Source organism: Cibotium barometz, chromosome 8 (genome assembly GCF_041138505.1).
Source record: "Cibotium barometz isolate CiBa-2024 chromosome 8, ASM4113850v1, whole genome shotgun sequence".
NCBI classification, from domain to species: Eukaryota; Viridiplantae; Streptophyta; class Polypodiopsida; order Cyatheales; family Cibotiaceae; genus Cibotium; species Cibotium barometz.
In genome coordinates this window covers 51,968,809-51,983,131 of record NC_141053.1, presented here as the reverse complement: position 1 = coordinate 51,983,131, position 14,323 = coordinate 51,968,809, and the positions used below count along the sequence as shown (strand labels likewise).

The 14,323-nt window shown below is 42.7% G+C and overlaps 1 pseudogene; it reads right to left on the bottom strand.

Moving 5' to 3' along the window:
- Window positions 1–341: 341 nt before the first annotated feature.
- LOC147636389 (uncharacterized) lies at window positions 342–9,073 on the bottom strand (annotated as a pseudogene).
- Between the last annotated feature and the right edge of the window lie 5,250 nt (window positions 9,074–14,323).

Here is a 14,323-nt window from a genome sequence, read left to right as displayed (position 1 = left end):
TTTCTTCCCAAATGATACTAGGTATAGCTAACGGTTTATGGTTTCGGTGAGGCTGAACTTGCGTAGGAAACACTGTGTCTGGAATTTTGACTTTTCTCGGGTTTGGCTCTAGTTCTCTTTGTGTTTCTTCCACCAAACCCCTTAAGTGTTGTACTTGTTCAATCTCCTCAACTGGGTTTGGGTAAGTTCCAATCTTTTTCTTGAGGGTTTTTGGCCCACGTGGCTTGTCTTGGGGAGTCTCAATCAGTTTGGGTGGTCGAGAGGGCATTAACTGACTTGGTTGTGGGGCCGAGGAAGTTTCCTTCTGTTTCCCCTTATTTATGTACTCGCTTGATTCTCCTTCAATTGAGCTCCCGGTTGGGTTTCTCCCTTAAGGTAGTGGCTTTGGTCCCCATGGTTTCTATTGAATCAGAATCATCTTCAGGATCATTCATATACACGGGGTCGTCTCCTGTCCCTATGTTAGTCTTTGAACTGGGCTTGGAGCTCGTGGCATTAAGCGATCTCTTTCGTCGTGTTTTCTTTTTCTTTGCCTGAGCGATTGATGCAGTATCCCTCTCTTCAAGAATGTAGTTTTGATTTTGAAGCATTGACCGTGTAACTACATTCGCGAGTACAATGGGTGTGGTTTCTCGTGCTTGGTTGGTGACCTCAACCAAATTCAATGGCGTAATCTTGGGTGCATTAGGATTATGTGGACATTGAGCGATCAAATGATCTATGCCACAACGATTACATGTAAGTACTGGCATTCCCAATGTGCTCGCTTGATTTGGTTGCATCTGAGTAGAGATCTTCTGTAGCCTATTAGGGCACTCTGCTACACGATGTGGTCCACCACACTCGTAGCATTGAAGAGGTGGTCTCCTCGCCAAGGTATTAAGGTTTTGCCCCCTTGTGGCGAGAGCAGCCGCTTGATATACAGGCTTAACTTGCCCGAAATGATCCTCCATGTAGTACTGGGGAATCATTTCAAACGTATCAATCCCGTATGGAACAGTGGGGTCTATCTCCTCTTCATAATCCCCACATGCACTATGTGACTCACAACCCATCTGGTTTACAGGGGTAATCCTTGGATGTGGAGGTTGTGGTCCTAGCACTGGCGGTGGTAACGGCACAGACTGGACTACATTCGGATTCCTTGGAACTATGTGCTGTGACGGTTGCTCGATAGGTTGTGCAGGCATTAGCGCGGGTACTTGAGGTGTGTTTGACCAAGCTAGTGGTGCCTGGTTTGCCAACATTCGCTTAAGTGTTAGGCAATCTTTAGATTGATGGCCATACTTACCACATGCATTGCAATTCCCATTGAATTTGACTCTAAATGTGGGACATTCACTCGTGCTATGTGGTCCTAAGCTCACCGAACACCATTGTTGCTCTCTCCTTGGGTACATATGGCTATTCTGAGGAGCTCGATTACCCCTAAAGTATTCTTGGAAAGCCTTAGTAAGGTCGGTCACAGACATTTCAGATATCTTGGGCTCCTTGGCAATAGGTTTTACCGTCATTGGCTCGTGCCCAGATACTTGCGAACTAACGGATTTTGTTTTTGAAGACACCTTTTTACCTGTAATCATCAAGTTGTCTTCTAACTGGATTGCATTGGCAGTGACTTCTTCCCATGTTGTAAGACCTCTAATGACTAGGCCATTGTAAATGTCCTCGTGGCGCGATCCTCGGCGGATGAATCTATCGAGGAGTTGGTTGTTATTGAAGCGTTCATCGGGAGTGCAGCGAGAATTTAGATGCTTCAATCGACTTATAAAGTCTCTCACTGACTCCCCTTCCTCGCGTTCAGCTTTTTGGAGTTGAGATGCTACTCCCCAAAGCACACCCTCACGTATGTATTCTTTCAAGAACAATCTCTTGAGAGTGGGGTAGTGAGTGCGCTCTTCAACCCTTAAGGTTCGATACCAATCTCCGGCCTTCCCACTTAAGGTTAAGCCTAAGGCTTTACACTTATGCAGCTCATTGTGCTCTTCCAAAGAATCACACACGTGTTCAAAGACTTCAATGTGCTTCCTAACATCCTCGTTACCACTGAAGTTTTGAGTGAGCTTAGCCACTTGTACTGCCTTGCTTCTAGGTTCTCTCTCAGGCATGCCCCGCATGTTTTCTGCAATGGATCGTCCGATCGTCTGAGCAAATGCTGCGAGATCACCTAAGTGAGCAGGCATAGTTGGTGGAGGCACTTCTGGGATAGCCTGGCTGATAGGAGTTGGCGTTGGTCTGAGTAGGTTGGCAAATGACGTAGGATATGATATGTGGCTAGGCCTAGCTCCTCTTGGATAAGGCGGTCGTGGAGCATACGCCATTGGCATACTAAGAGGCGTAGGAGCTACCTGAGCATGAGTAGCGATAGGTACATAGGGTCGATAGGCACTGGCACGCACTGTTGTAGGTACTGTTCCACTAGGTAGCGGTGTCGTACTAACTACAGCGGTAAAACAGGTGCACCTTCAGCTATGCTCATCATTGGGGTAGGCATTGCGGATTCCCTAATGGAAAGTTGAGCCAACGTTGGAAAGCTAAAGTTACTACTCGTGGGCTGAGACTCCAGGCGAAACAACATATGAAGGGTCTATGGGACTCACCGAGGGAGTCTCCAATTGTGATAGGGTTGGTTGTTTGGCCTTGCCCGTATCCAAAAACCTCATAGGGCCCAGTGGAAGCTAGGTCCACTCCCCTATTTTGCCTCTCAATTTGGATAATTCTATGAATAACATCACATATCATGTGTTGTTGCTCCTCTAGATTAGTGGCGCTAGATGTAGATCGTAGGACTTCTAACCAACCTACATGGTATGTGTAACCCGTGTATAGGTCCGTTAGAGTCTCTGTGTGTAGATCATATTCCCAATTTTCATTGAGAAATATCCCATCTAGACTTGGTGTGCCAAACGGTTCTCTTGAAGTGGACGCAATGTCACTTCTTATGGATTGGCTTCTAGGGACCTCTACTTTAGGAAGAGTATCGGAAGGTGGTAGCTCAGTAGGGCCCTCATTAAACGAAGTGGGTAGAATATCCACATGGACACTCTTTGGGAGGGTAGGGTCTACATAAGATGTGAATGGCGAATCCACTACCCCTCCTTCTTCATTTACTTCACTTGTCGCATGTTCAGAGCGTGTAGCTCTACTAAAAGTCTCTATTAGACGACTAAACATGCTAGATCCAGGTTGTGGGGCCCACACTGGCATGTTTTGGCTTGTCTCCTCAGGGTTCTTGGTAGGGTGTCCTTCCATGGCTTCTGAGTCAGAAGATGAGTCACTATCCACTATTCGTGGATCTTGGGTCGCACTCCCTTGGGTCCCAGCCGAAGGCCAAGATGCTAACGTGGAGGGATGGTGTGAGCCTGCGTAGACTGAAACGCTTTCTAGTGGCTCAGACTCCAGCACCCGACCAGAGCGTAGATGCATGTGACGTGGGTACCCTACGTGCGTTGGTAACTACCCTTGAAACTCACACAAGTGGTTTCTTAGGTGTTTCGCACCCCGTTTTTACTTGTTTTTGTGTTGTTTTTAACCCGTTTTTGACCCCCTTACTTACGGTCGAACTTGGACTAGGGCGTATGATAGCTCAAAACGAGCGTATCGTTCAAAGGGTCCTAGTGTGCTTTACAGCACCGTGTTCGCCTATCTAGAGCTCCTGTAGTCCTCAAAATAGTCCGTTTCCTTTGGGGGAAAGGGGCAAAAGCCTATTTGCTTGTGGAGGAAAGGGTGAGGGCTTTATCCCACATGCTCACTTTACTCCTTGGGGAGTGGGCTACATATAGGGCACGACTTCCCATAAGCTCTCACTTGAGAGAAAGCTATGGAGGCTCACTCTCCTATATATATATATCAAAAGACCGAGACCGAGACCGGGGCCATGGGTCGTGGGTCAATTGGGGTTCTTTCTTTTCAAAATTTTTTTCTCCAATTAGAAAATCTTTCCTCTCCACACGTTTGGTTCTTTCTTTAAAAATAAAATTTAATTTTTTATTTTTTTTATTTTTTTTATTTTTTATTTTCTATTTTTTTTTTGGAGATAAGTTTTCTAGGGTTTCTTTAGGTTCAGCCTTGGCCGCGGTGCAGTTCGCACACACAGCACAGATCTGGGGGATTCAGAAATCCCTCTCACACGCAGAAACCAGATAACAGAACGCACGCCCACACGCGGAGCGAAAATATAACAAAAGAAACAGAAATGCAACACAGAAACACCTTGACAACAAACACACAGTCGCTTTCCTACAGTGTAGATTAAACTTCACGCAGCAGCCGTGCTGCAAACTGGAGCTTGGTGCAGGGCAACTCCCCGGCAGCGGCACCAAAAATGTGCGCTTTTGCCGCACAGGTCGTAGCTGGGGACTTGCCGGACACCGTATGCGAGCCACGAATGGCTGCAAGCATACAACCAGGAAGGCAAGCTCAAAACAGAATGCAAAAGGTGTGTCACTCACCGCTTAACTGTCGCCTTGAAGGATTCCCGCGTCGCAGCCGTGAAGGAAGAACCGCCGTCGCCACTCTACTGCCTCGCCGCCGTCGCCGTGCCGCTACACAGTGCGCTCGATCGCTCTCTCACTCTCTCTCTCTCTCTCTCACACACACGCAGGAGAAGGAAACCAAGGAGATAAGGCAAGAGCACTCTTGTATTCACAACACATGAGAATGAGGATTTTAGGGTTACATTTGACTCATATAGGTGACTTGGCCGTTCACACTTGGGTGCCCATACATGGCCGGCCGACCCTAATCCTTATCCTACTGATATCCAAGGTGCGCCTCTCATCGGCGATCACCCATTCCCTTCATCCTTAACATATGGTGCCGACAAGCCCGGCCCATGACTCAGAATATTTAAATTAATGACGTAAAATATAGTACGTCGCCATGTCCGCCCATGGGTTAACAACACCTTAATGATGGTGCATCCCACTCTTTGTGCTTGCTTGACCTCTTGTAGTTGACATGCTTTGGACATGTATGCCATTGTGTCCACATGCTTTCCACCTTGACCATTCTCACACAATGATCAAAACAAGGCTGCCACCCTTGCTTAAGTGGTTAGCACATAGATGTTCCTTCCACATGCTTGATGCGTCTTCTCAACATACCATACCTCCTCCATGGGTAATGAGGGCCTTCTTTAGAGTAATGGTTATCAGGTAGATGGGAAAGGGAAAGGGGGGGTCTTACCACTTGCCTTATAGATTGGTCAAGGGCAGTGTCTACTCCATATTTACAAGAGCTTTTGTGCATGTTGGTTACATGATACCCATTAGGGTTTGAAAGTACAAGAGCTTTTGTGCATGTTGGTTACATGATACCCATTAGGGTTTGAAAGTACAAGCTTAATGAAAGTGAGTAAGTGCCTGAGGTAAATGCTCAAACCAACAAGGTACATTATTCTTGGCTCAAGAAGGTGAGGGCATGTCTCAAAATGTTGCCTATGCCTCTTACCAAGACAATGCCAAGAGATGCATATCAAAAACATGACAAACAACAAGGTAGAGCACTTAGAGATGCTATGCTCAACCTTAAAACTCATCTTAGAAGATGAAAATGCTGAGTATGCAGTGGAATAACATGCCTTGGGCTTGGTAAATGTGAGTATATGGCTCATGACATGCCTATGCTTCTTACAAACAAGAGTCTCAAGGGTGATACACAAAAACATTAAACATGAGCACTTAGTGTACATGTGCCCAACTTTAAACCACTTAAGGAACTAGGTTTGACGATGAAAAACCAAAAAACTTCAACCTCTTTGGCTTATGGGATGAAGACAATGGCTTATGGTTGCACCATTTCTCCTTGGAGGTTCAGGTTGACAAATTTCTTGATGGGAAAGGGTTACTAGACTACATAGAAGGTGAGCATGAAGAGGCACCGGAGATACCTGAGATCAATCTGACTGCTGCTGCAGATGTGAAGAAAGAGTTCAAGGATTGGAACCAAGGAGCCAGAAAAGTTATGTATTGGCTCTCTAATATACAGGACACAATGATTAGGCACATATAGGAGGCCAAGTCCCCCAAGGAGGCATGGGACACCTTGGTAAAACTGTATGAAACAGATACCAAGACACGAAAGATAAAGTTGAAGAATGAACTTCATACTATGGAGAAAAAGAGTATGTCTATGAATGACTATGCATTGAAGATCAAGGGTATTGTGGAATCCCTTTTCCACCAAACCCCTTAAGTATTGCACTCGTTCAATCTCCTCTACTGGGTTTGGGTAAGTTCCAATCTTTTTCTTGAAGGTTTTTGGCCCACGTGGCTTGTCCTTGGGAGTCTCAGTCAGTCTGGGTAGCCGAGAGGGCATTAGCTAACTTGGTTGTGGGGACGAAGGAGTTTCTTTTCGTTTCCCCTGATTTATATATTCGCTTGATTCTCCTTCGTTGAGCTCCCGAGTGGGTTCCTCCTCCCTTAAATTAGTGGCTTTGGTCCCCATGGTTTCTATTGAATCAGAATCATCTTCAGGATCATTCATATACACGGGGTCGTCTCCTATCCCTATATTAGTCTTTGAATAAGGTTTGGAGCTTGTGGCATTAAACGATCTCTTCTGTCGCGTTTTCTTTTTCTTTGCTCGAGCAATTGATGCAGTATCCCTCTCTTCAAGAATGTAGTTTTGATTTTGAAGCATTGACTGTGTGACTACATTCGCCGGGTACAACAGATGTGGTTCCTAGTGCCTCATTGGTGACCTCAACCAAATTCAATGGCGTAATGTTGGGTGCAGATTATGTGGACATTGAGTAATCAAATGATGTATGCCACAAGGATTACATGTAAGTACCGGCATTCTTGACGTGCTCCCTTGATTTGGTTGCATTTGAGTAGCGATCTTCTGTAGCCTATTAGGGCACTCCGCTACACGATGCGGTCCACCTCAATCATAGCATTGAAGAGGTGGTCTCCTCGCCAAGGTATTAAGGTTTTGCCCTCCTGTGGCAAGAGCAACCACTTGATATACAGGCTTAACGTGCCCGAAATGATCCTCCATGTAGTAGTGGGGAGTCATTTCAAACGTATCAATCCCATATGGAACAGTGGGGTCTATATCCTCTTCATAATCCCCACACGCACTATGTCACTCACACCCCATCTGATTTATAGGGATAATCCTTGGATATGGAGGTTGTGGTTCCTAGCACTGGCAGTGGTAACGACATAGAATGGACTAAATTTGGGTTCCTTGGAACTATGTGTTGTGACGGTTGCTCGACAGGTGGTGCAGGCATCAGTGCGGGTACTTGAGGTATGTTTGGCCAGGCTAGTGGTGCCTGATTTGCTAACATACGCTTAAGTACTAGACAATCCTTAGATTGATGGCCATACTTACCACATGTATTGCAAGTCCCATTGAATTTGACTCTGAATGTGGGACATTCACTCGTGCTATGTGGTCCTAAGTAAGCTGAACACCATTGTTGCTCTCTTCTTGGGTACATATGGCTATTTTGAGGAGCTCGATTACCCCTAAAGTATTCTTGGAGAGCCTTAGTAAGGTCTGCTCTCTATAGACATTTTGAATATCTTGGGCTCTTTGGTAATAGGTTTTATATTCATTGGCTCGTGCCCAGATACTTGCAAACTAACAGACTTTGTCTCCAAAGACACCTTTTTACCTGCAATCATCAAGTTGTCGTCTAACTGGATTGCATTGGCAGTGACTGCTTCCCATGTCATAAGACCTCTAATGACTAGGCCGTTGTATATGTCCTCGTGGCGTAATCCTCGGATGAATCTATCCAAAAGTTGGTTGTTATTGAAGTGCTCATCGGGAGTACAGCGAGAATTTAGATGCTTTAGTCGACTAATAAAGCCTCTCACTGACTCTCCTTCCTCGCGTTCAGCTTTTTGGAGTTGAGAATCGAGATGCTACTCCCCAAAGCACACCCTCATGTATGTATTCTTTCAAGAACAATCTCTTAAGTGTGGGATAGTGAGTATGCTCTTTAACCCTTAAAGTTTGATACCAATCTCTGGCTTTTCCACTCAAGGTTAAGCCTAAGGCTTGACACTTATGTAGCTCATTGTGCTCTTCCAAGGAATCACACACGTGTTCAAAAACTTCAATGTGCTTCCTAACATCTTCGTTACCACCACTGAAGTTCTGAGTAAGCTTGGCAACTTGTACCGCCTTGCTTCTAGGCTCTCTCTGAGGCATGCCACGCATGTTTTTCGCAATAGATCGTCCAATCATTTGAGCAAACTCTACTAGATCACCCAAGTGAGCAGGCATAGCTGGTGGAGGCACTTCTGGGATGGCCTGGTTGACAAGAGTTGGCATTGGTCTTGATATGTATGCAGCTGACATCGGATATGATATGTGACTAGGCATAGCTTCTCTTGGATAAGGGTTCTGATAAGGCATTCGTGGAGCATACGCCATTGGCATAATAGGAGGCATAGAAGCTACATGAGCATGAGTAGCAATAGGTACATATAGGTGATACGCACTCGTACGCACTGTTGTAGGTATTGTACCACTGGCGGTGTTGTACCTCGGGGGGGTCACTCACAAAAAATGTGAATATCACGTGCATTCAACAGAAGCATAATTTTAATTTATGAAACTTACAGAAATATATTTACATAAGGGTATGATTTAAAAATTTTAAAAAAAAATTTACAGATTCATAAAGAAAAGGGGATATTATATAGATTAAAAAATTCACAAATAAGGGATTTAAAATATAGGCCTTGAATGCACGCGATAGGGATATTTTACATATAGTGACCCCCCCGAGTGTTGTACTAACCACAGTGGTAACGGGTGCACTTTCTGTCTTGCTCATCATCGGAGTAGGCATTATGGATTCCCTAATGGAAAGTTGAGCCAAAGTTGGAAAACTAAAGTTACTGCTCGTGGGCTCAACCTGCATTCAGACTCCAGGCAAAACAACATACGAAGGGTCTACGGGACTCATCGAGGGAGTCTCCAATTGTGACAGGGTTGGTTGTTTAGCCTTGCCCGTATCCAAAAATCTCATAGGGCCAGTGGAAATTAGGTTCACTCCCCTATTCTGCCTCTCGAATTGGATAATTCTATGGATAACCTCACATATCATTTGTTGTTGTTTATCTAGATTGGTGGCACTAGATGTAGATCATACGACTTCTAACCAACCTACATGGTATGTGTAACCCATGTATAGGTCAGTTAGAGTCTCCGTGTGTAGGTCATATTCCCAATTTTCATTGAGAAATATCCCATCTAAACATGGCATGCCAAAAGGTTCTCTTGAAGTGGATGCAATGTTACTTCTTATGGATTGACTTCTAGGGACCTCTATTTTAGGAAGAGCGTCAGAAGGTGGTAGCTCAGTAGGGCCTTCATTAAATGAAGTGGGTAGAATATCCACATGCACACTCTTTGGGAGGGCAAGGTCTACATGAGATGTGAATGGTGAATCTACTTCCCCTCCTCCTTCATTTACTTCACTTGTTGCGGGTTCAGAGCGCATAGCTCTACTAAAAGTCTCTATTAGATGACTAAACATGCTAGATCGGGGTTGTGGGGCCCAAACTGGCATGTTTTGGCTTGCTTCCTCAGAGTTCTTGGTAGGGTGCCCTTCCATGACTTTAGAGTCTGAGGACGAGTCACTAGCTGCTATTCGTGGATCTTGGGTTGCACTTCCTTGGGTTCCAACTGAAGGCCAAGATGCTAACATGGAGGGATGGTGTGATCCTGCCTAAACTGAAACGCTTTCTAGTTGCTCAGACTCTAGCACCCGACCAGAGCGTAGATGCATGGATGTGACGTGGGTACCCTACGGGTGTTGGTAACTACCCTTGAAGCCCACACAAGTGGTTTCTCAAGTGTTTCGTACCCCGTTTTTACTTGTTTTTATCTTATTTTCAACCCATTTTTTACCCCCTTACTTATGGTCAAACTTGGACTAGGGCGTGTGATAGCTCAAGATGAGCGTATCGTCCAAGGGGTCCTAGCGTGCTTTACAGCACACTGTTCGCCTATCCGAGCTCTCGTGGTCCTTAGAACACTCTATTTGCTTGTGGGGGGGAAGGTGAAGGCTTTATCCCACACGCCCACTCCACTCCTGGGGGGTAGACTACATATAGAGCTCCACTCCCCTTAGGGTTTCACTTGAAAGAAAGCTATGGAGGCTCACTCTCATATATATATATATCAAAAGACCAAGGCCGGGGCCAATGGGGGTTTTTTCTTTTCAAAATTTTTTTCCAAAGAAAAAATTTCTTTCTGCTCCACGCGGGTTTCGTTTTCGTGTTTTGTTCTTTTTTTTTTAAATTTAATCCTTTGTTTTATAGTTGATTGAAGTAAATTCTAATGCTATGCCTTGATGAAAAAGGCCACCCCCTTCTCTTCTTTACAATTCAGCCTTTCTTAATCCTAGAAAGTTTAGTTAAATGATTAATTAAACTTTTCTTATTATTTACTCTCTTGATTTCTAAAAATTGAGTAGATTAGAGTCATATACATCTAGATTGGGTTAATTTAAGTTGAAATTAGAATGAGAAAAATAAGAAATGGTTAGCCATACAAAGGAGGTTATGGCAAAATTTTCCAAAATTTTGTGGAAAAGAAAGTTTGTTTTTATGTTATTCCAAAAGAGTAATTCCCACCGTTTGTGCATTCTAAAAGAAATATTCTAATTACTCCATGTACATATTCACCTATGAATATGCATGGATATCACTGATATTAATTATTAAAATTGATTTTATGCATAGAAAGATGCATAAAGGATTTATTTTTATTTCAAAAGTGTTATTCTCATTAAAATTGATTTTATGCATAGAAAGATGCATAAAGGATTTATTTTTATTTTAGAAGTGTTATTCTCATTAAAATTGATTTTATGCATAGAAAGATGCATAAAGGATTTATTTTTATTTCAAAAGTGTTATTCTCATTAAAGTTGATTTTCATGCCTAAATAGATGCATAAAAGGGTTTTTATAAAAGTGTTATTCCCAGTGAAGTTGATTTTTATGCGTAAATAGATGAGTAAAGAATCTTTATATCAAAATTAGAATTCTCTTTAAATCTATGTTTAAATTCTATGAATAGATGTAATGAGATGTGATGAGAATCAGATAGGTGTGAAGTAATGGATGGATGTGATGTAATAGAGGTGATGAGATGTGAGGTGAATAGATGTAATGAGATGTGATGAGAATTAGATAGGTGTGAATGAATGGATGGATGGATGTGACGTGAATAAGAAGTGATGAGATGTGAGGTGAATAGATGTAATGAGATGTGATGAGAATTGGATAGGTGTGAATAAATGGATGGATGGATGTGAAGTGAATAGAGGTGATGAGATGTGAGGTGAATAGATATAATGAGATGTGATGAGAATCAGATAGGTGTGAATGGATGGATGGATGGATGTGATGTGAATAAGAAGTGATGAGATGTGAGGTGAATAGATGTAATGAGATGTGATGAGAATCAGATAGGTGTGAATGAATGGATGGATGGATGTGAAGTGAATAGAGGTGATGAGATATGAGGTGAATAGATGTGAATGAATGGACGAATGGATGTGATGTGAATAGAGGTGATAAGATGTGATGTGAATCATCAGATAGATGTGAATGAATGGATGAGATGTGATGTCATGTGAATTACAATGAATGATATGGGATGTGAGTGGATGTATGTGAAAGAATGGATATGGATGTGTATGTGAAGAATGAATGTGAATGAGTATGTGAAAGAATGGATGTGAATGTGTGTGAAGAATGGATGTGAATGCGTATGTGAAGAATGGATGTGAATGAGTATGTGAAAGAATGGATGTGGATGTATGAGAAAGAATAGATATAGATGTGTATGTGAAAAAATGTGATGTGATGTAAAGAGATGTGATGTGACATGAATATGTGTGGATGTGAAGTGATAGATATGAATATATGAATAGATGTGAGAAGTCGTACAGGTGAACGATTGGATGGATGTGGATGAATGAGATGAGATGTGTATGAATGAGATATAATGTGGATAGATGTGATGTGATGTTATGTATGTGATGGGATGGTGATGAGAATGAATGTGATGGATATGAGTGAATGTGATGTGAATAAATGAGATGTGATGTCATGTGAATCGGGATAGATGTGAATGAATGAGATGTGAGGTGAAGTGGATGTGATGTGATGTGATGCAAATCGGGATAGATGTGAATGAATGAGATGTGAGGTGAAGTGGATGTGATGTGATGTGATGTGGATCGGGGCAATTATGAATGGTTGAGATGTGAATAAATGTGATGTGATGAGATGTGGAGATTGGTAGATGCGAGTGGATGAGATCTGATGAGAATAAATGAGGAAAGATGTGATGAGATGAAAATGATGTGATTGGATAAGAATGGGAATACATATGAAATGGATGTGATTTAAATCAAGTGGATTGATGTGGAACAATGTGGAAAGACGAGAGTTAGCTATAGAAACTGTATTTATGTCCTGTTTTTAAAATGACTGTTTTATGTCAAGAATGCTGGGAAAGCATTTTAACCGTCTTGTGAACGAGGTCATGGTTGGAGACCTAATCTGATAAAGTTGCAAAAACTGACGGAGAGTCAATGGAGAATGTCTCGCATAGCAAGGTCAGCCGAGGTCTTCACGAGCCTCCGTTCGATTTAAATGGTGAGCTTCCGGTACAGTTGTTAGGGATTTCTTATGTAATTCTTAGACCTTAGTCAAAGGGCTTGGGGGTTAGTTACGTGTGGATGTACCCTTTGGGATCTAAACCGAGTAGTTATTACCCTAACAGTTGCATCTAGGCATTAGAGGGATGGAACGTTGATTCTGATCGCTAATGAATGAAGGAGAAGATTTGTTATGTCTTTTGCTCAGTATCTATTATGTCTTTCTTGATGTTTGTGCAATCATTATGCTGTCGTGATAAATCAAAGTCTGTACTTTGATATGCTCTGAATGGTGTTGAGTGATGTATTATTTATTAATGCCTTGTACAGAATAAATGTGTAGCAATTGATCAATGAATACCAAGAAGCCTCCAACCTCTGTGTTGATGAAGAAAAACCTCTTTCTTGTGTAGATTTGTGAAGCCCCTTCTCTATTTTGGTCCTCTTCAAGAAAGATCCAAGAACTTCAAAATCACCATGAAAAACTCCAAGAATATCTCTATTGGTCTCCCAACTTTTAGAGGGCCATGTACACATTGGCGATCCTGTGAGTTCGAATGCCTTGAGTTCTGGCCGGAGGATATGACATATTCAGAGGACCGCTAGCCTTGGATGTCTGAAGATAATTTAGGGAATTCAAGACGATATTATACAAGGTTAAGGGCCAGAGATGCTGATGCTGCTTTAACAGGCAGAAATGATGATGAAGAAGGTGATGATTATGATTCAGATTATGAAGTTCCTCTGGGAACAAGTGGAGCATTGGAAACTGTTTTGGAAGAAGATGTAGAGGAGGAAACATTAGATCAAGAAGCAGAGGATATTGATGATGAGGAAGAAGTGCATGATCAATTTGTGGATGCTATTCAAGGAGAAGGGATTCCGACAGGTTTGGTACAATCTCAATCGGATTCGGGTATTCCAATTTTAAATAGTGATTCAAATGTTAATGCAGAAGCAGGGAATGTTGGGGATGCTCAAAATCCACCAGTATTCTCAACCACTTTCAGGACATTTCTTGGGGGAACCTTGTTGAATAGAGTTATTAGGGGAAGTAGTAGGAGAAGGTTGCAGTTTCAACCATTACCAGTCTTAGCAAGGAGGCCAATTACAGGGGCAAAAATGAATCCTCAAAATCCACTAGCACAGAACCCAAAGGTGAGATCAGCAAAGTTCAGGGGAAAACCCAAGGAGGACCCTGACTGCCATGTAGCCCAATTCTAAACAAGGTGGGAGGCTAGTGGCTATGACACACTTTATGGGGGAGAGGTGAAGAAGAGGCAGTTTGCTACTACCTTAGAAGGCTCAGCAATGGATTGGTTTAGCCAGTATGGTTTGGGACATTTTGGAAACTTTGATGCTTTGAGAGATAGTTTTCTGGCCAGGTTCAAAAGGGAGAAAACAGCCAATGATATTATAAATAAAATTAAAGATCTTCAACAAAAAGAAATGCTAGTACAGGACTATGCTCAGAAGTTCAGGGTTCTCTCTATAAGATTGGAAGGAGCAGATAGGCTTTCCAATGAAATGTTAGCTTCCTATTTCCTGAATGGATTAAGGAAGATAATCAAATCAGCAGTGGCTAATGTAGACATTGTTGCAGGTTTTGATGCTTTGGTGCAAGTAGCAGTAAGAGTAGAAAAGAGGTTGGGTGTTACCAAGAAGAAGCAAAAGAAAA